Consider the following 26,478-nt stretch of genomic DNA (forward strand, 5'->3'; position numbering starts at 1 on the left):
CTGTGGCTGAGGAAGACCGGTCTTGTTCGGGCGCTTGGTCATGTGCCCTTCTTGTCCACATTCAAAGCATCCTCGTGTGCCCTTGCGACAAACCCCGGTGGAATTTCCCACAAGTAGCACACTTTGATAACTTGCTAGATGACCTCCTTGGGTCACTCCACGATTTGCGCTTCTCTGGAGTTCCCTTCCGAGCTAGAGCCCTTTGTTTTGAGTGTGAGAATTTCCTTGGCCTTTGGACTCTGAGGAGACTTACTTCTGTTGCTTTATGCTGTTCTGGTAATGCTCTGTGGTCAAGGCACTGCTCACTAACTCCTCTGTGGTTTGTGGCCTATGTATGCCACCAGCCACGTTCACTGCTATCTCTGGCCTCAGCATCTTGAGCATCAACCAGATTCGTTCCTTCTCTGTGCTGACTAGCTCTGGGCATAGACGAGCCAACCTGTTGAATTTCTTCACGGCTTCCTCAACTGAAAGGTTGCCCTGACGAAACTCAGTGAACTCGTCGTAGTGGTGGTTTGTAACCCGTATGTGAAAGAACTCCTCAAAGAACTCCTTCTCGAAGTCAGCCCATGACATCTGGTTCACTGGGCGCTTCGTTCTGATTCTTTCCCACCACATGCGTGCGTCTCCTGTCAGGCAGAAGGAGGCACACTTCACCTTCTCGTGTTCTGGCCAGTCCAGAAGCTCCATCGTGCTCTCCAGTGTTTTGAACCAGGCTTGTGCATCCCATGGTTCACTAGTGCCTGAGAAGTTCTCTGGCTTGACTCGCTGCCACTGGATCAGATAGGCTTCCTTTCTTGGCTCAGCTGCTGGGACTGCTGGTGCTGGTACTGGTGCTGGCGTTGGCGCTGTAGGCTGGGCTGGTGGAACCTCTAAGACTTCTGGAGTCGTCAGATTCGGTTCCGGGGTGACTGTGGGGGTACTCTGCTGATTAGCCTTCTGTTCAGCTAGCTGCTGCTGTAACTGAGCCACTAATGCTGTAAGGTCGGGAGGAGGCACTGAACTGCCTGCCTCTTGCTGGGGCTCAGTAGCTAGTGCCCTTCTAGCTGGGCGTCCTCGTGCCATTGCTAAAGACATAGAGGACAGAACATGAATAACTATTACAATCATAATTATATAACTATCGTTATCATGTTATATACTATCACATACTATCATGCAGCAGTTTATCTATAAACATAAACTATAACAAGGAAACAGAAAGCATAAATAAAGTAGAGGTATTCTTACTTGGAAGCTGTAGGTTCAATGCTGATGTGTGTGTAGGAAGTATGGAACACTGCTCTGATACCACTCTGTAACGACCCGCCTTCTACTAACTAGGCTGTAAGGCCGATCATCACATTAAGCTGTGCTAACTACTCGCGGACCATCATAAAATCTAGATGCGGAAGCTATACTAATTTGAAAATTTCTAAGCTGCTAACATTTCTTGATTCTATACATGCTAAAGGGTGTAATCTAAAGTATACCTAGCATATACTACATCCCCTATGGTCAAGGAACTGAAATAAATGTTTTCCAGCTGTTATCAGACCTCCCAATCGCTCCATTGATCGATTGGAACGTCGGATCGATCCAGGGATCGATTCAGCCGGCTACTGTACACGGGACGTAGGTTGGATCGATCCAGTGATCGATCCAGCACGCTACTGTGCTCGGGACGATATTCTGGATCGATCGGCTGGTCGATCCAGACTGACCAATCGATCCAATGATCTATCCCCGAACCTTCTGTTCGCGATAGAAATTGCTGGATCGATCGGCTGATCGATTCAAAAACCTACTGTTCGCGGAGCAATTTGCCCGATCGATTAGCTTATCGATTGGGACCCCCCAATCGATCCACCGATCGATTGGGGGTTTCTGATTTTGCAGTTAAGCTCTGATTTCAGCACTTGTTCGTGCCAAAATCTCACATTTCACTTATACAATCCATAGAATATATTCTAATGACATAAAGCTAGCATTCTAAACTAGATATAAAGCATGGTTTACTAGTTCGTAGCATTTAACAATTAAAAGTGCGTGAAAATAGAAATACTAAAAGTTCAATTGTTTAAGCTTGCTAGATCCCCTAAGGATCTTTTATTCCATGTTCCTGCCACACACACCATCTCGATCTGCATTGACCTCCAGCCTCCACTGCTAGTCCATTTTCCTTTTACCTGTATCTGCAGTATAAGGAAAATAGTATCTATAAGCTAAAAAGCTTAGTAAGAAACCATCTACCTCACTAAAACATGCATACGATGCAATTATGATTTTAAATCATGCTGTTTGAAAAGATATGCTAAGTATACTGAATAAACTAAACATGGCATGACATATAAGCATACAATCATGGCATGACAACTAATCATATGAATCAATAAAGATAACTGAACTGAACATATAATAAGCTAAACTGTAGCTAAACTGATACTGAATTCCAACTCAACTAACATAACTAATTTGAGCTTTGAAAACTAATTCATAATAAGTGAAAATACATAATCATGCTGTTTGGGCCCGGCAACTGTACTTGCTGTGCGCGCATCCCTAACTAGACCCGGGTTTGCAAGTCCCGAATTTAGTAGGGTTAACTAGGTTATCTAAACCTAGGGACGACTGTGGGAGTCCAACCCAATGGATATCTGATCCAGTACAGTGCCACTGAAAATAAAATACTGAATATAGCTAACTGGTTTAACTTGTTGTTTCTAGGTTATCTGAACCTAGAGCTAGGTTGTCTGAACCTAGAGGCGACTGTGGGAGCCCACCCATTGGACCGTAGTCCCATATAAGCTAAAATAAACTGATTTACTGATTTAAATGCTGCTAATACATTTAACTGAGCTATTAAAATGCCTAATTTGCATTTTAACTTAACTAGCTATTTTATCGAACACCTAGTGTGCCCCAACTCTCTCCTCTATTAGGGAGACCACTTCTAGGCACCCGACAACGTCTAGGAACCCCCACTGAAGAGAGAATACGTGTCCGGCCCATCTAGAAGTACTCACTAAATCCCTAAATCTGCGAGGAGGGTCAAATTCACCCTATGCGTCGATAAAAAACTGCATATAGCTAAACTAGTGCGTATAAAACCAAACGGAGCTACTTATACTGCAGGTGAGGGGTTTCTTACCTTGTGTGCTAGATTTCTTACAAATCTAATCGCTAGAAATTCCGGTGGAGACGACTTCTCGACGATTCGCTCACGTCCACGTGCTCTACTCGCGGAGGGGAACATCCTTGTGCTGAAATCATCGCCGGAAAGTGACCTTGGGACCCTAGGGATGGAACCCTAGTTCTCCTTGTGGTTGGCGCCGAGAGAGGGAGGAGAGGGAGAGGTGTTCGGTGTGAGGGTTTGGAGGGGAAGAGGTTGCCGAACCAAATTAAAAATAACCCAAACCAACTTAAGTTTTTAATTTATATTAAGTGGGTATTTTGGCCCAACTCAATTATAAATATATTTGATTCTCCTTTCTCTCAGTACGGCCCTGCTGGGTTCACCGGTTACTAAGGCTAACTAAAGGTTTAGCGGACCCGAGAGGTCCCGGGTTCGATTCCCGTTTAAGCCTTTTTATTCTTCTAATTATTTTTGCTACTTCCGCTACTCGGGAAATTCCGGAAAAATATCTAAAAATTTCAAAAAAATCATAGAATATTTCTAAAATAGTTTTGAGAATTTTTGGGCGTTACAGGAATGAATTATTATTGATAAAATTAAGTTGTGTGTTCGGGGCGAACACGGGATGCTTAATTTTATCGGGAGACTAAACCAATTCCTCCTCTCGGTCCCTATCGTATCCTCTTATTTATAGAGTATTATACCCACCTATACCCACCTTCTATACACACCTAAAGGGGGCCGGCCAAGCTAGCTTGGGAACCAAGCTAGGGCTGGCCTAAGCATGAATTGGGGTGGCCGACCCTAGCTTGAACCCAAGCTAGAGGGGCCGGCCATATTAAATTAAAAAGAATTTTAATTTTAATTTTTATTATGTGGAAGATATAATTTATTAAAGAGAATTAAAATTAAAATATCTCTCTTGTAAAATATTTACAAAAGATTAAAGAAAGAGATTAGATCTCTTTCCTTATTTGTAGATTGGTGAGATATTTTATTTTCTCTTTAAAAATTATTCACATGTTGTAAAATTAAAATTATGGAGATTTCTTTTTATCAACCATGAAGAGATTTTTGAAGAGAAATTTTTAATTTTAAAATTTCCCGAAACAAATTAGGAAGTTTTAATTTGTTGATTAAAACTTGTCTAATTTATTTCTCCATGTGGTGGCCGGCCACAATTCAATTAATTAGGAAATTTTATTTATTTTTTCTTAATTAATTGTTGTCAAAGAAATTAAGGAAATTTTATTGTAATTAAATTTCTTAATTTGCCTAGGCCAAGGAATATAAAAGAAAGGGTGGGGGTGCCTTCATGAGGTGAACCTCTTTTATTTCTCTCCCTCTTTTGTTCCTTGGTGTGGCCGGCTATCATCATCATCCTCTCCCTCTCTTCCTCTTGTGGTGGCCAAAACATCCCTATTGCTTGGAGTTTTTGTGGAGGCCGGATACTACTTGGAGAAGAAGATTGAGAAGGAGAGAAAGCTACCATCTCTTGGAGCTTGGTTGGTGTTTTGATTTTCTTCCTTGGTGAAGCTTCCTTATTGTGGCCGAACCTAGCTTGGAGGAGAAGAAGGTGGTTGGTGGTTTCTCATCTCGGAAGATTGTTGCCCACACAACGTCCGAGGTTAGAAGAGGAATACGGTAGAAGATCAAGAGGTCTTTCTAGAAGGTATAACTAGTAATTTTTCCTTTCCGCATCATACTAGTTATTTATGGAAATAATACCAAATACAAGAGGCTTACGTTCTAGTATTTCGAATATGTTTTTTCGAAGTTGTGTTCTTTTGTTTTATTTTTCCTTGTGATTTGATTGTTCTTTTCGGTTAACCTAAAGTTATTTTAGGAAATTAAATATTAGATTTCTATAAAAGGTTTTGTCTAGTCGGTGGTGGTTGCTCCCATATCCAAGAAGGCCATGTGCCTCGCCACGTCAGTACTGGGAACCGATTATGGAAATTAATATTTAATGGAATTAATAACTTAAGGTGATTTGGGTCAAACGTGTTAAGTTCCGCAGGAGATCCAAGTCAAAACCTAAAAGAACAAATAGATTAAGTTTTGGATCAAACGTGTTAAGTTCCGCAGGCGATTCAAAAATTTAATTTAAAAGAACACATGGTAGCTAGGAAAAGGTTCAGACCTTTGTACAAAATTTTTGTACAGTGGAACCTCTAGGCTTTCCGAGTAGCAACCAATAATTGGTATCAGAGCTAGGGTTTTGCCTTTGTGTATTTGGTATTAGGTTAATTATGCACATGTCATACATAATTTAGGCAGGTTAATAGTAGGATGTGCTAACTTTGTGGATGCAGGATCCAACTATTATGACTTTTAATTATTATGTGTGTGATTGGACCCTTGGACATGTCAAGGGCATTTATATGTGTGTGCATGATTGTATTAAAATACAGCAGGAGCTGTATTTAGTTTTATTAGGATTTTATTTTTGATCTAGATACATGTACATTCCTTTTATGGAATATAGGATCAAAAATGTAAAATTCTATTTATGTCGCGGATCGAATCTTGCAAAGCGTGGAACCTTCTAAGGACCAGAGGTGCAGCGAAACTAGGAGCAAGATGGAGGCGACAACTAGACCCGGTGGCGGTGGCCAAATATGACAGCAGCTTGGGATGACAACACACGGAGGACAACTAGAGATAAAAGCCATAATAGTTGAAAATTAGATTTTCTATTTATTGCTTTTATATTGTGTTGTGTGTGCATGTTAGTTTACAAGGTTAGTAGGCTAGCATAGTTAAAATTCCTCATTTATAAATAACTAAGTGGGAGAGGGATTTTTAAGTAAATCCCATGGTCTCCATTACTAGTTTGTAAGTGATGCAAATAAGTTTGCGCGTTGGCTCTGAGTGCCTTCCTCCATAACGGATGAGCTTGTTTGCAGATCACTAGAACAGACTTCCATTTTTGGATGACTATAGGAAGTTAATTAAGAGCGTGTGATCTTCCCCAACGGAAGGGGCATAATCTTATTAATGGACTTAGTGTCAAGTAATGGTATACACTTAGACCTATTTAGAGGAGAGCGAGGGAATAGAACCCCAATTTTACAATCCCAAAGAACCCTAATAGCAGTTAGCTCAATTCGGGTTCAACAGTTTGGTCCAGTTCAAGAATTGATCTGTTCAGTGGAAGTTTTTAAAGGAGATTTCGATTCAAGGTATCTTTGGCTTTGATTCATTGTGCTTCTGAGTTTCCTCTCTCCTAAATGCCCCCAAATTTTCTTTGTTGATGTAGCTTGTACTAACGGTATATCTCAGATTTTGATGAATGACAAGTAAGTTAAGTTAGGTGTTTTGTGATCTAATTATGTTACCAAGTGTGTAGGAATTGACAAGTCCAAAGGACCAAACACCATGTTGAAATCCAACTAGGTTTGCAGGACTGGATAGCTGGTGCGAAGTCTAGATAGTAGGTCAATAGGCCGACAAGATGTCGGGCAAAAAGTTTGGTTGGGGCTGAGGGACTGGACAACAGGCAAAAGTCCAATTGGGTTTGCGGACCAAACAACTAGCACGAAGACCTGGTCGGTCAGAAGACTAGTCATCCAACTATAAGATAGTAAGTAAAGGTAAGTTACTAGAGGAGAGTGGCTCTGTGAGGACTTGCCCCAATTGAGGGACAGTAGGCGTCGGTTCATGTTAGGTCCATTTTGGATCCCTAATATGAGACCTTGACTAGTTCTTGGTCCTGGGAGAACAGGAGCTAATTACTACTTTTTACTTTCACCGTGCTAAACTTGTTTTGCAGGTTAGATGTTTTAGTTTTGGACTAACATAGCTTGCAGGACAAAAGGAGTAAAAAGCCTTCGGATGAATAGTACCCGAAGGCGCCTTCAATGACTTAAAGGCGCCTTCTAAGGGATAAAATTTGGACATCATCGTAGATAAGACCCAGTGACTTCGGTAACAGATTTGACCCATTGGAGGCACCTTCAACGCCTATGGAAGGCGCCTTCCATGGCCTTTATAAGCTAGTCTCTAGTAAGCTCCATACAACAACTACTATACGAGCTACTATGCTTCAATTCAAGGTTTCGACTGCTCCGAATTCCTGCTATGACTCTGCAACGAAGTTGCTGCGCTCGATGACTGCTCCGAGGACTTCCAATCACGGCCGACAAACCGACACAAGAGCGCTCTCACATCGATCCCTAAGTGTTGGTAACAAATTTTTTTGTACTTAATTACTGAAAAAGGAAAGTGTAGCGTGTTACACTTCGCCTAAATTCTTTGTACTCAATTCCCTCTTATCGGAAGAGGTATTTTAGTGAATTGTCCATCGATAGGTCCGCGGGACTTGGGTCTTCGAATAAGAGTCGCCGAAGGCTCCGAACCAAGTAAAACCGACCATTTTTCTTGTGTTCGTTTTCTTCTTAATTTTCCACTACGTACTTATCTTTTAAATTTAAAAAAAAACAAGTATTCAAAACCACGTGATTCACTCCCTCCTCCTCTCACATGCGACTCGATCCAACAAGTAGTATCAGAGCAAGTTCTGCTCTGAATTGGTGCAACCACCAATCAAGTTAGGGGGAATTACTTTATTTTCTTTTCGAATTTTAGTTTTTCATACTCAATTTGAATTGGTAGAACTTACCCTTTCAAATAACGATTTTTGTTCAATTTTTAACTCGAAGTTAGTGCAACACCACTCGAGTTCCTCGAAATTTTATTCTTCTTCTCAAACTCTGCTAATCCAAGACCAAGTCTTGGTACCTTTCTTCATTTTTCTATCTATAGTTCTAAATGGCCCAAAACAAAGGGTACAACACCATTCATCCCCCACTCTTCAATGGGGATGACTTCCCATACTAGAAGAAGTGGATGGAGGTGTACCTGAAACCTAACTTCGACCAATGGTTCAGTGTCACCAAAGGGTATAAGGCATCAATTGACAATGCCGGAATTCCAATAGACTTAGAAAATTAGAATCCAGAAATGAAGAAGAAAGCCCAGATTGATTTCAAGGCCCTCAACATAATCCAATGCGGGTTAACAAAAAAGCTGAACCACGTTGGCCCACACGAAAATGCCAAGGAGCTATGGGACAAGCTCATAGAACTACACGAGAGAACCAACGACGCAAAGGTAACGAAAAGAGATCTATATTTAAATAAATTATTTAATTTAAAAATATAGGAAGGTGAGACTACTAGTCAGTTGCATGCGAGGATAAAAGATATCCTTAACGGACTTTACACAATCGACCACCAAATGGAGAACTGGGATCTTATAAGGTATGCACTAAATGTATTTCCTCCAAATGCACTGTGGGCATCCATCGTGGATGCCTATTAGATTTCAAGGAACTTATCCAAGTTAAAGTTAGATGAACTTTTTTGTGAATTGGAGCTACACGAACAGACTAACGCTAAACCCGAGAAAGGTGTTGCTTTTATTGCAGGAACATCAAAAGAAACGAACATAACCAAATCAAAACCTGAAGTTGAGTCTGACCAAAACTCAGACGATGAAGAATATCTGATGAACCTAGTAAGGAAGATGTTCACCAGGAGAAAGAAGAATTTTACAAAAAGGGACTTGTAGAAGATCAACTCAATCTCAAACTCTAGCAACAACAAGATGAACGTCACATGCTTTAGATGTAACAGAAAGGGGCATTATAAGAATGACTGCCTGAATCTGAAGAAAAAGAAAGCCCTCAAGGTAACTTGGGATGAATCATCTATGGAGGAATCAGATGGTGACAAACCAAAGCACACCAACTACCTCATGCTGATGGCTTACGGACTAGAATCATAAAGCGACTTAGAAGACGGGTTCGAACCCGAATTAAGCCACGAGTCCGCACTCGTTTCTGAAGGTTCCAATGAGGTACAATTTACTTTAAGCAAGAAGTTTTTTAAAATAATATCATGTTTAAATAAAAAATTAACTATGTCTGAAAATAAAATAAACGAACTAAATCTACAAAATAAATTACTTAATGATTAATTGAACTCAAACTCAATAGTTAAGCCAATTCAACCTGAAACTTTCACTCAAGTTGCAAAACTTGAGGAGAATAATTCCAGATTGAAAGGCGAAATACTTGAACTAAAAGAACTACTAGAAAAATTTATAACTAGGTCCAAGTACCTTGACATGATACTTGGATCACAAAGAGTTGTAACAACAAGTCCGGTCTTGGATACAAATCCAGCTCAACTAACAAAACTTTTATATCACTTATAGATCCAAATAAGAAACTAACTAAAGTCTGGGTTCCGAAAGTGTGTCTAACCACGCAAGTAGAACTCAATCAATTTTATGTACCTAAAAATGAAGTCCACTATCTAAAATCAAATCCAACTAAAACTATAAATTCAAAACTGAACCTAAAAAATAATTCAAAATCAAACTAAAATAAAAATCTAAATTCTAAAATAAAATTAAATAAATCAAACCTAAATCTAAAAGGTAAAATAAAGTCAAACTCAAACAGACAAAATAAATTCAAATCAAATAACTTAAATTATCATCAAGTCCACTATAATTATAAAAATAATTGACATAAACTGAAAACCTAAAAAGATCAATAATTTAGGGGAAGACTCTAAATTAGCTGGCACCTCTAAAATAATAGTTTACTCGACTGGGTAATTTGGATTAGTTAAAAAGAGACAAAAGTTTAACTTGATCAACGGTACTGGTGAAGTTTTAGATGATAGTAGGTTAGGAATGTTGGAATGTATACTAAAAGCCTAGCTTTTATAAACATTTATTTTGGAATAAATAATCATATTGGTCAACAATGTCTACATTTATATGCTAAGTGTAGTTGTTCAATTAATTTATATTATAGATGACATGGTGTGTGGTGTCACACACAGAAGATTATGTTATCGATTTTTTATAAATTATAAACAGTAGCTCACGACTAAGATGGATAGGAACAAATCATTGGAATAGTCATAGTGTAATTTGGTATTAGTTTATCTTAACTATAAAATTACACTAGTACACTTTGAGTGTATTGAGAAGGACCATTTAAGGAAAGTTCTTTTTATACTGACTTAATAAAAGAACAAGACCTTAGTTATTATGGAAGTGTGTGCTCTTAATCCTAATATAATAACAAGCACATATATTTAGTATTCATTTCTTTAACTTATCAAAGGGTGAGATTTAGCTCGATAAATCAATATACCCAATAAATTAGGAAATGATATTACTTATAGTGTGTGTTGTTGATTATAGAAGGAAATTGTGTCCTAGTAATCTAGGTTGATAATGTCCCCAAGAGGAGCTCATAAGGATTGTCATGGTAAACCCTGCAGGTGGACTTAGTCCGACACGACAATAAGGTTGAGTGGTACTACTCTTGGACTAAGATATTAATTAAAGAGAGTTGTCAGTAACTCATTTAATTAGTGGACATTCGACATCTTAAATATAGGGAGACTAACACACTCATAATAAGAAGGAGCCCAAAATGTAATTTGGGCTTAGTGCGGTAGTTCAATAATAATTTTCTGGAGTTGAGCAACAACTTCAAAAAGATTGGTCTCAGTTGTTTTGGGCTCCTCGTTCTCCTGAGCTCAGTTCTCAGTATGAGTGGTACGGGGATGTTCTCTTCTTGCCATCTAGTCATGTAGAGGGAAAACTTGAAATCATCACTATACTTTCTAGATATATCTTACTTAAGCATGATTCTTAACTTTAAACACATATGAGCAGGTACTTCTAAACATTTCTCTATTCTGCAAGCAATAAAGGAAAAGCATAAAAGAAAGTATAAATACATTCTTACTTGAATGCGGCAAGGCTGATGCTAATGTGTGTGATGCTGGAGAATGGGAACCTCTTTGATACCAACCTGTAACACCCCCGTCCTCCCTGCTTTCTAAGAGTTGGGTTACTTTCTTTCACTTTTACTTCTTCTTTAATTTAAGCGCTAGTCTACTTGGCAATAATTAAATGAATTCCTTTTACTCTCTAAAATGAATCCACATACAATGCATCAATTAGCATACCTCACGTGCTAAAAGTATCAATATGTAAAAACTAATTAAGCATTTCTTCATTTTATTACTTTAGAATCTCATGCATATTCCTTAAAAGACATGGAATCATAATATCCAACAAACATTAACTAAAACTAATCTATTTCATCACTAGCAATAGAAATACTAAACAATATCCAACATATGCAAAATTAACAATTTATAAAATCTTCTTAATAATGAATAGAAGTAAACTCTCTAAATTTTCTTAGTAATTTAAAGAAAAATCTTAATATGTTCTTAGCAAATTTCTAAGGCTTTCCATAGTCCAAGCATCACATACACCATCACGCATCCCCTTGTCACCTTCCTTCAAATTTGTTTTCCTTTTCCTTTATCTGCAGTAAGAGGAAATGCAACTAATAAGCAACAAGGCTTAGTAAGTACTACCTAGCTCACAAAATTCTCGAGATGTGCAAGCATGTTTTTAAAAATACTTTTCATGCCAGAATCTTTACTACTACTTACACTGATGGTAGATGTAAACATGCATAAATACTTTTGTACTAATAGAGGAACTAAAACAGGTTTAACTCAAGGAAACATGCATATACAAGCATTTAACTTTCTTAAACATATACAAGCATTTACCTTCCTTAAACTCGCTTTTTTCTTAACTTAACTTGAAACTTGGAAATTCTTCAACTTGAAAACTTTGCTAAAGCATATACTTGAAAATAAATAGCTTCACTTGGGATCCCTAAGGCGTAAGTACCATCTTATGTGTATTTCCTAATAGGTTGGGGTAGCGAACCACCAATCCTAAAAGAGCAGACCTTGGTCTACCAAGGGCAAGACCTTGGAATTGGACACCCGGATTTATTTACGACAACCTTGGAAGTCGGGTACTGGCATTTCAAAGTAAAATATCTTAATTACTTCTTCTTTAAATGTCTTGGCATTTTAACAAGCACCTTGTGTGCCAGAATCCCTAAAGTCATGACTTTGGGATCTACTTAAGGCCTCGGCCTTTTTCTTTCTTTTCTTTATCTTTCTTATACTTCTCCTAAGCCCACAATACTGATTGTATATTCTTCCATATGCATCTACAAGTGAAATCAACTAGGTAACACACAATCATGCATAGAACACAAAAGAAATATGCAAATATAATATTTCTACGACGAGAAATCAACGGAAAACACCTTTTACTGCAAGTGAGCAGTACTTACAATGTTATCTTGAACTTACTAACGCGAAACCTCTCTAGGATTTCGGTGAAACTTGAGATCCTCGCGCTTTGCTTACGTCCACGCGTTCCTCTCGTCGAGACGAGTCGAAAAATATCAAAAGCTCCCTCGAAGCTTGTCCTAGCCGGCCACCACAGGAAGCCCTAAGCTTCTTTTGTTTTTTTTTCACCCAAGCCAAGGAGGAGTCGACGCACGGGAGGAAGAGGAAAGATTAGGTCGAGAAAATCCCATTATTTCACTTAAGTTCTTCTATTTATGCCTAGGGACGTATTTATTTTTACTAAAAATTATTCTGCTCTCTTTATTTTCAGCACACCCTTGCTGGGGCACCTGGTCATCCTAAACATTCTTAAGACTTTGCTTACTAAGAGGTTTCGTGGTCGAACCTTGGCTTGACAATTTTTTGCCGCAACTTTGTTTCTTTTGGTAAAAATACCAAACGACCTCCGAAAATTCTATAAAAATACTCTAAAAATTTCTAAAAATCTCTAGAATATTTCTAAAGCATTTCTAAATATTTATAAGTACTTTTAGAACTCAAAACAAGGAAATTTGGGGTGTTATAATTCTCCATACCTTATAAAAAGTTCGTCCTCGAACTTAGAATAATTCTGGATATTTTTGTCTCATACTGCCCTTACGCTCCCAAGTAGCTTCCTCATGCTTCTGATTTTGCCAAATGACCTTCACTAGTGGTACTTCTTTGTTTCTTAGTCTCTTAACTTCTCTGTCCACTATTTGTGTAGGTTTGCTCTCATAGCTAAGATCCTCTTGGACCTGTACTGACTGAGGCTGAATCACTTGGCTGGGGTCGTGGACACACTTCTTTAGCGTGGCGACATGAAATACATTGTGTATTGCGGACATGTCTTGTGGTATGTCCAGCTTGTAAGCTACTTTCCCAATCCTCTCTGTAATCGGGTAGGGTCCTACGTAGCAAGGACTTAACTTGCCCTTTTTGCCAAATCTCATCACTCCCTTCATAGGAGCGACCTTGAGAAAGACCGAATCCCCTACTCGAAATTCAAGTGGCCTACGGCGTGTATCAACATAGCTTTTCTGCCTACTCTGGGCAGTCTCAATTCTCTGTCTGATCTTCTGGATAGCCTGAGTGGTCTCATCTATCATCTCAGTCTGAATGCCCAGCTCTATTTCCATTTCTTTCTTTTCACCTGCTTCTTGCCAGCAGATGGGTGATTTGCACTTCCTGCCAGCAGATGGGTGATTTGCACTTCCGAGTAATAGTGGTCTGATAGCTATTGTTGTAGGCGAATTCAGCTAAGTACAGATATTTGCACCAACTATCCTTAAAATCTAATGCACAAGCCCTGAGCATATCTTCTAAAATTTGATTTACTCGTTCTGTCTATCCATCAGTCTGAGGATGGAAGTCTGTGCTGAACTTGAGTTTGGTGCCTATTGCATTCTGAACACACTCCCAAAAATGAGAGGTGAAGCGCCCATCTCTATCATAAACGATGGATTTCGGAACTCCATGAAGTCTGATCACTTCCTTAACATATAGCTGTGTCAATTGCTCTATAGAGTAGGACACCTTGATGGCTCAAAAATGGGTAGACTTGGTCAATCTGTCCACTATCACCCATATCGCATCATATCCATTAATGGTTCTTGGAAGACCCGTTATAAAGTCCATGGATATTTCCTCCCACTTCCACTCCGGTATTGGAAGGGGATGTAGGACTCCTCCTGGTCTCTGGTGCTCCACTTTAACTCTTTGGCATGTCAGGCAGGTGCTGACATATTTAACGACATCTCTCTTGAGTCCAGACCACCAGAATCTCTGTTTCAAATCTTGATACATCTTGGTGGAACCAGGATGCATGGAGTAAGGTGTACTATGAGCCTCTTCTAGAATCTTCTTTCTTAGTTCCTCATCATTGGGGACACAAAGGCGGCTTCCCAGATAGAGGATTCCACTGAATTTTCTTCTTTTTGTATCCCTTTCTTAATCTTTTGGATATCTGGATCCTCACTTTTCTTTCTTTGTACATCCTCAAGAAGGGTTGACTTTAAGGTCAATGCAGAGAGTTGCCCATAAATAACTTCAACTCTAAAGTCTGATAATTCCTTCTGCAGTGGCAATGCTAATGATGACAAGGACATCTGGGGTGCACTGGATTTTCGGCTTAGTGCATCCGCCACTTTGTTAGCTTTACTTGGGTGGTAGATGATTTCACAGTCATAATCTTTAACCAACTCTAGCCACCTATGCTGTCTCATGTTTAAATCTTTCTGGGTAAAGAAATACTTCAAACTCTGATGGATTGTGAAGATTCTGCACTGAACTCCATACAAATAATGTCGCCAGAGTTTTAGTCCAAAGACCACAGCTGCCAGCTCAAGATCATGAGTGGGGTAGTTCTTCTCATAGTCCTTGAGTTGTCTGGAAGCATAAGCTATAACCTTCCCCTCTTGCATGAGTACAACCCCAAGGCCCATCTTGGAAGTATCACTGTATATATCAAAACTCTTGTCACTCTCTGGAACAGTCAGAATGGGGGCATTGGTCAGCCTTTTCTTCATCTCTAGAAAACTTTGTTCACATTTGTCTGACCATTCAAACTTCCTATTCTTCCTAGTTAGGACTGTTAGTGGAGAGACTATCCTAGAAAAGTCCTCCATGAATTTTCTATAATACCCAGCTAAACCAAGGAAGCTTCTGATCTCACTGGTATTCTTGGGCCTACACCAGTTGTTGACTGCCTCTATTTTGGTAGGGTCCACTTGAATACCTTCTCTAGAAATGATGTGACCTAGAAATGCCACCTGATATAACCAGAACTCGCACTTTGAGAATTTGGCATAAAGCTATTTTTGCTGTAGGGTCTGCAGTACTATTCTCAAGTGCGTGTCATGCTCCTCTGGGGTTCTTGAATAGATCAGAATGTCGTCGATGAACACGATGACAAATTTGTCGAGGTATTCTTTGAACACTCTGTTCATTAAGTCTATGAAGACTACAGGAGCATTAGTTATACCAAAAGGCATGACTACGAATTCGTAGTGTCCGTATTTGGTTTTGAAAGCTGTTCTGGGTATATTACTTTCTTTCACTTTCAACTGATGGTATCTAGAGCGCAAGTCTATCTTCGAGAAAACTGTGGCCCCTCTCAGCTAGTCAAAGAGATCATCTATTTTGGGAAGAGGGTACTTGTTCTTAACTGTTACTTTGTTCAGCGCTCTATAATCTATGCACATCCGCATAGATCCATCCTTCTTCTTAACGAACAACACTAGAGCTCCCCAGGGTGAATGACTAGGGTGGATGAAGCCTTTGTCTAGAAGCTCCTGGAGTTGTTCCTGTAATTCCTTTAGCTCTACTGGGGACATTCTGTAGGGTGCCTTGGAAATTGGGCCGGTACTAGGTACCAATTCAATTTCGAATTCAACTTCTCGTGGGGGAGGTAGCCCAGGTAGATCTTTTGGGAATACCTCGGGATATTCACAAACCACCCAAACCTCCTCCTTCTTGAGTTCTTTCTGTTCCTCTGCTTTCACTATGTATGCAAGGAAACCAGCACACCCCTTAGCTAACATCTGGCGAGATGTTAAAGAAGATAGGAACTTCTTGGTCCTCCTCTTTGGTGCTCCAATGAACTCGAATGGGACTTCACCCTCTGGACTAAATGTAAAGACCCTCCTTCTACTAACTAAGCTGTAAGGCCGGACCGTCATATTGTGCTGTGCTAAGCTATACCCATGACCATCACTAAGTCTAGGTGCGGAAGCTGTACTAATTAAAACTTTGCTAAACTACTACCATTTCTTGATTCTATATGTGCTAAGGGGTGTAATCTAAACTATTCATGACATATATTACATCCCCCAATGGTCAAGGAGCTTAACTAAGGGTTTCTTACTGACATCAGGCCTCCCAATCGATCCACGATTCGATTGGAATGACTTGATCGATCCAGGTGGCTGCTGTATATGGAACTTAGGTTGGATCGATCCAGTGATCGATTCAGCATGCTACTGTGCTCGGGGCGATATTCTGGATCAATCGGTTGATCGATCCAGACTGGCCAATCGATCCAGTGATCGATCCCAGGGCTTTTTGTTCACGACAGAAGGCATCCGGATCGATCGGCTGATCGATCCAGGAGCTTACTGTTCACGGTACGAACTTCTCAATCGATCGGCTGATCGATCGAGAGGCATCCAATCGATCGGCCGATCGATTGGAGTTTCTGATTTCGCACAGAAGTCTGATTTCAGCACTGCTTCGTGCCTCAATCACACATACAAGTTTTAAAATGACTAGGACACAATCTAGCATCACACAACTACTGTTCTAAGCATGGTAAGGTGCATAATCTACTAGTTCATAGCATTTAACATACTGAAATAAGGAAAATAACAACTTAATAAAATGCTAGAGTTCTGGATTTAATTCTAGTTTCTCCAAGGTCTTTATTCCAAGTTCCATCCACACACATCTTCATCACTGCATTGACCTCCAGCCTCCACTAGTCCATCTTCCCTTTACCTTTATCTGCAGTATAAGGAAAATAGTATCTGTAAGCTTGAGAGCTTAGTAAGAAACCATCTAACTCACAAAACATGCATACGATGCAAATTATGTTTTTAAAACATGCTAATTGAAATACATACTGAATATGCTAAGCATGACATGACATACAACACATAGAAGTAAAACTGATCATGACAATAAAGCTAATGATAAACTATCATGTTGTATCAACAGAAAACTAAACTGATACTAAAGCTGAGCTAAGCTAATACTAATCTGATGCTAAAGCTGAACTGAACTCACATGACTAATTTATGATGTTTGAAAACTATATTCATAAGTAGATTAAAATAATAATCAAGCTGCTGTTTGGGCCCGGCAACTGTACTTGCTGTCTAGACCCGGGTTTGCAAGTCCCGAATTTAGTAGGGTTACTAGGTTATCTGAACCTAGGGATGACTGTGGGAGTCCAACCCAATGGATATCTAATCCAGTACAGTGCCGCTGAAAAAGTAAAATACTGAACATAGCTAATTATTGATTGTCTTGCTCTTTCTAGGTTATCTGAACCTAGAACTAGGTTGTCTGAACCTAGAGGCGACTGTGGGAGCCCACCCATTGGACATCTAGTCCTATAAGAGCTGTAGCAAGACTAAATAAGCTGTGAAAATGCTTCTATTGCATTTATCTAAGCTAATAAAATGCTTAAGTTGCATTTTAACTGTGCTAACAATTTATTCGAACACTTGGTATGCGCTAGTTCGCATCCTTTGTGCCGAAAGTCTACATATTACTAAACTGAAGCTTACAATTCATACGAAAGCTACTTATACTACAGGTGAGGGGTTTCTTACCTCCTGCTCGAAGTTTCTTACGATTTTAATCGCTAGATTTCCGGAGAAGACGATCCTTTCGATGATCTTCTCACGTCTATGCGTTCCTCTCGCGGAGGGGAGCGCCCTCGTGTCGAAGTCATCGCCGGAAGATGCTCCTAGAGCCTTTGGGATGAAACCCTAGCCCTTGGGGGCTTGGTGCGCTGAGAGAAGGAGAAAAGGGAGAGGTGGCGTCGGTGAGGGTTTGAGGGAGAGGAAATCCCGAATAGAATAAAACCTCACTTACTAATTTCCTATTTGTATTAAGTGGGTAACTCAGCCCAACTCTAACATAAATTTAATTGCCTCCCTTTTCTTTCAGCACGACCCTGCTGGGTTCACCTGGTTACTAGAGTCCGCTATAGGTCGTAGGACCCAATAGGTCTCGGGTTCAATTCCCGCGTAGGCTATTTTCGTTCTCTATTTATTTTTGCTACTTCCGCTAATCTAAAAATTCCATAAAAATATCCTAAAATTCCAGAAAAATACTAGGATATTTCTAATAATTATTTTGAGAATTTTTGGGCATTACACTAAATGTTACCTTTCTCTTACAGCACTCTATGACAGTATTGTACTTTCTTAGAAAATCCATACCCAGGATGACATCATAGTCTTGGATAGCAAGTACTACTAGGTCAGCATATAGCTCTTGGTCTGAAATTCTGACTGATATAGCCCAGAGCCACTGGTTGGACTCCATGACTTCCCCAGAGGGTAGGGTCGTCAAGAACTTGGAGTTCATGCTCTCTGTAGACACCTGGAATTTTTTGGCAAAAGGTACTGATATAAAATAATGGGTCGCCCCAGTATCAAATACTGCAGTAGTTAAATGCTAAAAAATAACTACTTGACCTGTTATGACCGTGGAGGCACTAGCAACTTCCTCCTTAGTGAGGGAGAATACTCTGGCACTGGCTAAAACTGGTGGGGCTTCCAACCTTCCTTGACTGAACTGGGGTCCATCCAAAGTTGTAAACATGTAGTGTAGCTGAGGCTTGCCCCCGTACTGCACCGTCTGCTGCTGGGATGCTTTGTACTTGTTAGGGCAGTCCTTGGACCTATGCCCTTCTTGCCCACAAGTATAGCATCCTATGACACCCAAAAGACACGTCCCTGGGTGTGTTCTCCCACATTTAGGACAGGGAGGGTACTTGACTTGCTTGCTCTCTGAACCCCCCCCCCCCCCTTCTGACTGCCTGGCCACTGCTTCCGCTTATTGCTCTTGCCCTTCTAGTTCTGATTACTTGACTGGGGTTTCTGACCCCCTACTATCTTGTCTTCTATCCTAATTGGCTTGAGTTGCATTTGTTGTACCTTGATGCTATTCAGATAGTGCTATGCGATTAATGCACTACTGACCAGCTCTTCACCAGTCTGCGCCCGGTGAGTTCCACTACTCACATTAAGTGTTGTCTCTGGTCTCAACATTCTAAGCATCAATTTGACTCGCTCCCTCTCTGTACTTACTAGCTCTGGGCAGAGACGAGCTAACCTATTGAACCTTTTGACTGCTTCTTCCACTGGCAGGTCACCTTGTCTGAATTCTATAAATTCTTCATAGTGTTTATTGGTGACCCAAAGATGGAAGAATTCTTCATAGAACTCTGTCTCAAAGTCAGCCCAGCTTATCTGGTTGGCTACTCTCTTGCTCTTAATTCTCTCCCACCACATACGAGCATCTCCAGACAGGCAGAATGAGGCACACTTGACCTTCTCGACTTCTGGCCAGTCAAGAAGCTCCATTGTGCTTTCTAGCATCTTGAACCAAGCCTGGGCATCCCAGGGCTCAGTCGTGCCCGAGAAGCTTTCCGATTTCAGCTTCTGCCACTGGATAAGGTATGCTTCTTATCTTTTAACCGTTGTGACGACTTCCGGGGCAGCTGGTGGGACCTCAGTCACCACGGGAGTCTCCACGTTTACAGTTGGGGGAGTGGTAGGGACTGGCTGCTGATTAGCTATCAGATTGACAATCACTTGTTGCTGCTCGGCTACTTATCTCTGGAGTTGAGCAACAACTTCAAAAAGATTGGTCTCAGTTGTTCTGGGCTCCTCGTTCTGCTAAGCTCGGTTCTCAGTACGAGTGGTATAGGGATGCCCTCTTCTTGCCATCTAGTCATGCAGAGGGAAAACTTGAAATCATCACTATACTTTCTAGATATATCTTACTTAAGCATGATTCTTGACTTTAAACACATATGAGCAGGTACTTCTAAACATTTCTCTATTCTGCAAGCAATAAAGGAAAAGCATAAAAGAAAGTATAAATACATTCTTACATGAATGCGGCAAGGCTGATGCTGATATGTGTGATGCTAGAGAATGGGAACCGCTCTGATACCAACCTGTAACACCCCCGTCCTCCCTGCTTTTTAAGAGTTGAGTTACTTTCTTTCGCTTTTACTTCTTCTTTAATTTAAGCGCTACTCTACTTGGCAATAATTAAATGAATTCCTTTTACTCTCTAAAATGAATCCACATACAATGCATCAATTAACATACCTCACGTGCTAAAAGTATCAATCTGTAAAAACTAATTAAGCATTTCTTCATTTTATTACTTTAGAATCTCATGCATATTCCTTAAAAGACATGGAATCATAATATCCAATAAACATTAACTAAAACTAATCTATTTCATCACTAGCAATAGAAATACTAAACAATATCCAACATATGCAAAATTAACAATTTATAAAATCTTCTAAACAATGAATAGAAGTAAACTCTCTAAATTTTCTTAGTAATTTAAAGAAAAATCTTAATATGTTCTTAGCAAATTTCCAAGGCTTTCCATAGTCCAAGCATCACATACACCATCACGCATCCCCTTGTTGCCTTCCTTCAAATTTGTTTTCCTTTTCCTTTGTCTGCAGTAAGAGGAAATGCAACTAGTAAGCAACAAGGCTTAGTAAGTACTACCTAGCTCATAAAAATCTCGAGATGTGCAAGCATGTTTTTAAAAATACTTTTCATGCCTTTAAATTATTTCTAAGGATTAATTTACATTTGAGTTAAACTTAGGTTTTCCAATTAGTTAATTAAATACGCATTTCAATGATTGGTTCCCAGGTCGTGGCGAGGCAGTAGACCTTCTTGGGTATGTGATCATCCACCCCTTCCAAGACAGAACCACTCAAAGAAATTATATATTTAATTTTCTTTTTGAAACTCCTAGATTTAACTAGCAAGTGTAAATTATGCCTAGGTCCTTAAGCTATCCTAATCTAAGCATGTATAATAAAAGGCAAGAAAAACAAGCATCAAACAATTTTAAAAATAGTTTTTCTATTTGCTCCCCCTGGATCATAGCCTCGATAAGGTCTATCAAGGTAATAGACTTGATCCTTGGGGACCCAATATTGACTAAGTCCAACTTGATTGACCAAGTTAGACTTAGGTACCCATGCTTGGACTACCTTTCTATTATTTCTATTTACTAATGATAAATATGATGTAACGGCCCAATTTTCCCTATTCTGAGTTTCAAATGTCCATAAAGATATTTGAAAATGCTTTTAAAATATTCTAGAGATTTTTAGAAATTTTTAGAGTATTTTTGCGTAATTTTTGAAGGTCGTTTAGTATTTTTACAAAACCAAAGAAGTTTAGGCAAAAAGCGTTTTCCCTATTCTGAGTTTCAAATGTCCATAAAGATATTTGAAAATGCTTTTAAAATATTCTAGAGATTTTTAGAGTATTTTTGCGTAATTTTTGAAGGTCGTATTTTTACAAAACCAAAGAAGTTTAGGCAAAAAACGTTGGAAGCGAGGTTTGAACCCGCGACCTCGGGTCAGACTGACCCAAGCCAAAGCCGGCCTGACCAACTGAGCTAGGAGATTTTTGTTAACTCTATATTGAAAGAATTAAGGATATAGTATAGTTTGGAATAAAACCCTAATATATAAAAGGGGATTAGGTTTTGGATTTTTCTAAAAACCCAACATCTTCTCCCGAATCTCCTCTCCTCTCACGTGCAGCGCGGCGATTTGCTCCTACTCGGGCGACGGCGAAGAAAAGGCTGGGTTTCAATTTCTGACGCCGGCGAAGCTTCCTCCCGGCTAGTTTTCATCTGCGGGTGGTTGTCTCGACAGAGGAGAACTTGGGAGCACGAATGGATCGTTGGGAAAAGTAGCTACCCGAACCCTAGAAGCTTCCTTTCCTTCTTTCCGGTTGTAAGTGCAAGAAACCCTAGGTAAGTACTACTCACCTGCGGTAGGAGTTGCTCCGTACGCTTGGTTTCCTTGTTGAGTTTTTACTCTAGGGCTCCCTTGTGCCGAAACTTGATTCATGCTAGGGCTGGATTGTATTCCATGCTGTGCCGAATTGGGAGAATGAATTAAGGTTTTAAGGTGGCTGTTTGGACCCCTGAGTTGTGCCAAAGTGTCTATGCTAAACCTCCTCTATGGCATTAGGATGCTGAATTTTTATATTAAGGGTTTGTTTCCTTGTTTTGGGTCTTTGGCTGTGCCAAAACTTTAGGATAAGCTCCAAGTTAGTTTTGTGTTATAGGCCCTTTGCTGAGTTTGCATATAAACATCTTTTGAGATTTATATGATTTCGGATTTGCATGTTTAGTAGGAAGTTATTTTAAATTCAGAGTTTCTTTCCGAAATCTTAAGTAGTGCTTTTATTGTTTTGAGCAACCTTAGTATAGTTAGTAGTTAGGTAGCGGTCGCCCTTAGAATAGTAGTAATAAGAAGGGCGATCGTTACATATGATTTATATTTTCTTTTAGTTTTAAATCCAAGTCCGGATTTGTTGTAAACGGCTCGCTGTTTTCCAAGAATCAGATCCAGATTCTTGGAACCCAAGGTGAACCGTTCCAACGTGTCATTGAGTTCTTTAACTTGAGTTTTCAAATTAGAATTTTCTTCCTCAAGTTGTTGGACTTGAGTTGAACTTCTAATTTGAACTGACTCAGTTAAGGGACTCGAGTTAGTCACTTCTTTAAGGGTTGTTACCTCCTTTAGAAGTGACTTGACCCGGACGTTAGATTTGACCAATTTCTTTAGTAAATAAGAAACTAAGGTTTTTGAATTATCTACTTCAGAAATGAAAGAGCTTACAGTGAATTTGGGCCCTTCGAAAATGGATACGGATCCGTGGCTTCGCTCGGACTCGGTCCCGGATTCGCTCTCAGTTTTTGACTTGTACTCGGACTCAGTTTCTACCACAGTTGCTAGTACTGGTAGAGCGAGGAAGCTCGTCGGTTCTTCTTCGTCGGACTCGGACTCGTTTGGTGACTCGGACCATGTTGCCTTCAGTGCTTTCTTCGTCTTGCTTGTTCCTGCAAATAACGTAACACCTTCCTCGGCCAAAGTAGTATCCGTCTGCTTATTTAATTCTAATGAATCGTCTATTAAATTGCACTTACTTATGTTCGTATCGGAAATACCTTTGTGTAGCTCAATCAGATTCTCCCATAGCGCTTTTGCACTTGAGAAGAATCTGACATGGTTCAGCTCCTCATTGGTCAGACCGCACTGAATTGTATACGTTGCTTTGGCATTTGCCTCCACCTTCTTGATTATGTTTGCGTCCCAGTTCTCGCAAGGTACCGGTTTTCCGACGCCGTCAATTGGTAGTTCGAGCCCAGTTTTGGTGATCATCCAGACTTCAAACTCGGTTTGCAGGTATGACTCCATTCAGCCTTTCCAATAGCCGAAGTCTTCACCGGAGAAGAGCGGGGGATGGGTTGTGCTGTAGCCTTCTTGAAGAGCCATAAAAACTTGCACAAGGAACACAAAAAAAACTTGTCCCAGGACTTAATCCTGGATTAGTAGTGCGGGAGAAGGATAAAAATAACAATTCACTAATTTCGGGAAAAAATAATAAAATATTAAAAAAATATTATTTTAAAAATTTGAAAATATGATATTTCGCTAATGCCGACTAATGGTGAAATGGTGAAATGATGAGAATGAATTTTTTGAAAACAGTTTTGGAGGGAAAATTTTGTTTTCAAAAAGTAACCCTCTACTTTGATTGGTGGTTTACCAAATTAGAGCGGCCTGGCTCTGATACCAATTGTTGGATCGAGAAGCGCTAGAGAGGGGGGGGGGGGTGAATAGCGCTCGTGGCTTTCACTATTTTCGAATTCGTAAATCGTACGAGTTAAAGTAGCGGAATAAAGTAAAGAAAACAAAGCAACACACAAAGACACGAGGAGTTACTTGGTTCGGAGCCTGTGGCGACTCCTACTCCAAGGCTCGCGATCGTTGATTACTTCCGGTGGGCAACAACTATAAGCTCGAAATAATAGTATAGAATATGAGTTACAATGAGTGCAAAACCAATTCCTCCTCTCGGTCCCTATCATAGCCTCTTGTATATAGAGAATTATACCCACCGCATACCCACTTCCTACCCATCCTTAGGTGGTCGGCCAAGCAAGCTTGGAGTCCAAGCTTGGGTCGGCCAAGCCAAGGGATGAGTCAAGTTGAGGGGGCCGACCATAGCTTGGAGCCCAAGCTTGTTGTGGCCGGCCCTAATAAAATTAAAAGGATTTTATTTTAAATCTTTTTTTATGTGGATATCATGGTTTTAAAAGAGAGAGTTTAAAATTTAAATCTTTCCTTTTATAGCTTTCTACAAAAGATTAAGTGAAAGATTTGATATCTTTCCTTATTTGTTGTAACACTCCCGTCCTCTCTGCTTTCTAAGAGTTGGGTTACTTTCTTTCGCTTTTACTTCTTCTTTAATTTAAGCGCTACTCTACTTGGCAATAATTAAATGAATTCCTTTTACTCTCTAAAATGAATCCACATACAATGCATCAATTAGCATACCTCACGTGCTAAAAGTATCAATCTGTAAAAACTAATTAAGCATTTCTTCATTTTATTACTTTAGAATCTCATGCATATTCCTTAAAAGACATGGAATCATAATATCCAACAAACATTAACTAAAACTAATCTATTTCATCACTAGCAATAGAAATACTAAACAATATCCAATATATTCAAAATTAATAATTTATAAAATCTTCTAAACAATGAATAGAAGTAAACTCTCTAAATTTTTTTAGTAATTTAAAAAAAAATCTTAATATGTTCTTAGCAAATTTCCAAGGCTTTCCATAGTCCAAGCATCACACACACCAGCACGCATCCCCTTGTCGCCTTCCTTCAAATTTGTTTTCCTCTTCCTTTGTTTGTAGTAAAAGGAAATGCAACTAGTAAGCAACAAGGCTTAGTAAGTACTACTTAGCTCACAAAAATCTCGAGATGTGCAAGCATGTTTTTAAAAATACTTTTCATGCCAGAATCTTTACTACTACTTACACTAATGGTAGATGTAAACATGCATAAATATTTTCGTACTAATAGAGAAACTAAAACAGGTTTAACTCAAGGAAACATGCATATACAAGCATTTAACTTTCTTAAACATATACAAGCATTTACCTTCCTTAAACTCGCTTTTTTCTTAACTTAACTTGAAACTTGGAAATTCTTCAACTTGAAAACTTTGCTAAAGCATATACTTGAAAATAAATAGCTTCACTTGGGATCCCTAAGGCCTAAGAACCATCTTATGTGCATTCCCTAATAGGTTGGGGTAGCGAGCCACCAATCCTAAAAGAGCAGACCTTGGTCTACCAGGGCTAAGACCTTGGAATTGGACACCTGGATTTATTTACGATAACCTTAGAAGTCGGGTACTGGCCTTTCAAAGTAAAATATCTTAATTACTTCTTCTTTAAATGTCTTGGCATTTTAACAAGCACCTTGTGTGCCAGAATCCCTAAAGTCTTGACTTTGGGATCTACTTAAGACCTCGACCTTTTTGTTTCTTTTCTTTATCTTTCTTATACTTTTCCTAAGCACACAATACTGATTGGGTATTCTTCCATATGCATCTACAAGTGAAATCAACTAGGTAACACACAATCATGCATAGAACACAAAAGAAATATGCACATATAATATTTCTACGACGAGAAATCAACGGAAAACACCTCTTACTACAGGTGAGCAGTACTTACAGTGTTATCTTGAACTTACTAACATGAAACCTCTCTAGGATTCCAGTGAAACTTGAGATCCTCGCGCTTTGCTTACGTCCACGCGTTCCTCTCGTCGAGACGAGTCGGAAAATATCAAAAGCTCCCTTGAAGCTCATCCTAGTCGGCCACCACAAGAAGCCCTAAGCTTCTTTTGTTTTTTTTTCACCCAAGCCAAGGAGGAGTCGACGCACGGGAGGAAGAGGAAAGATTAGGTCGAGAAAATTCCATTATTTCACTTAAGTTCTTCTATTTATGCCTAGGGACGTATTTATTTTTACATAAAATTATTCTACTCTCTTTTCTTTTAGCACACCCTTGTTGGGGCACCTGGTCATCCTAAACATTCTTAAGACTTTGCTTACTAAGGGGTTCCGGCGTCGAACCTCGGCTTGACAACTTTTTGCCGCAACTTTATTTCTTTTGGTAAAAATACCAAACGACCTCCGAAAATTCTATGAAAATACTCTAAAAGTTTCTAAAAATTTCTAAAGTATTTCTAAATATTTATAAGCACTTTTAGAACTCAAAACAAGGAAATTTGGGGTGTTACATTTGTAGTTAAAAGGAAGATTTTAATTTTTGATAAAACTTTCCTTTTTTGTAACCAAGTTCATGATTTAAAAAGAGAGTTTTAAAATTAAATATTTCCTTTTATAAGTCTCTACAAAAGATTAAGAAAGGATTTGATATCTTTCCTTATTTGTAGATTAAAAGAGAGATTTTAATTTTAGAGAAAACTTTCCTTTTTAGAAATCA

This window comes from Zingiber officinale, chromosome 4B (assembly GCF_018446385.1).
Source record: "Zingiber officinale cultivar Zhangliang chromosome 4B, Zo_v1.1, whole genome shotgun sequence".
Taxonomy (NCBI): Eukaryota; Viridiplantae; Streptophyta; class Magnoliopsida; order Zingiberales; family Zingiberaceae; genus Zingiber; species Zingiber officinale.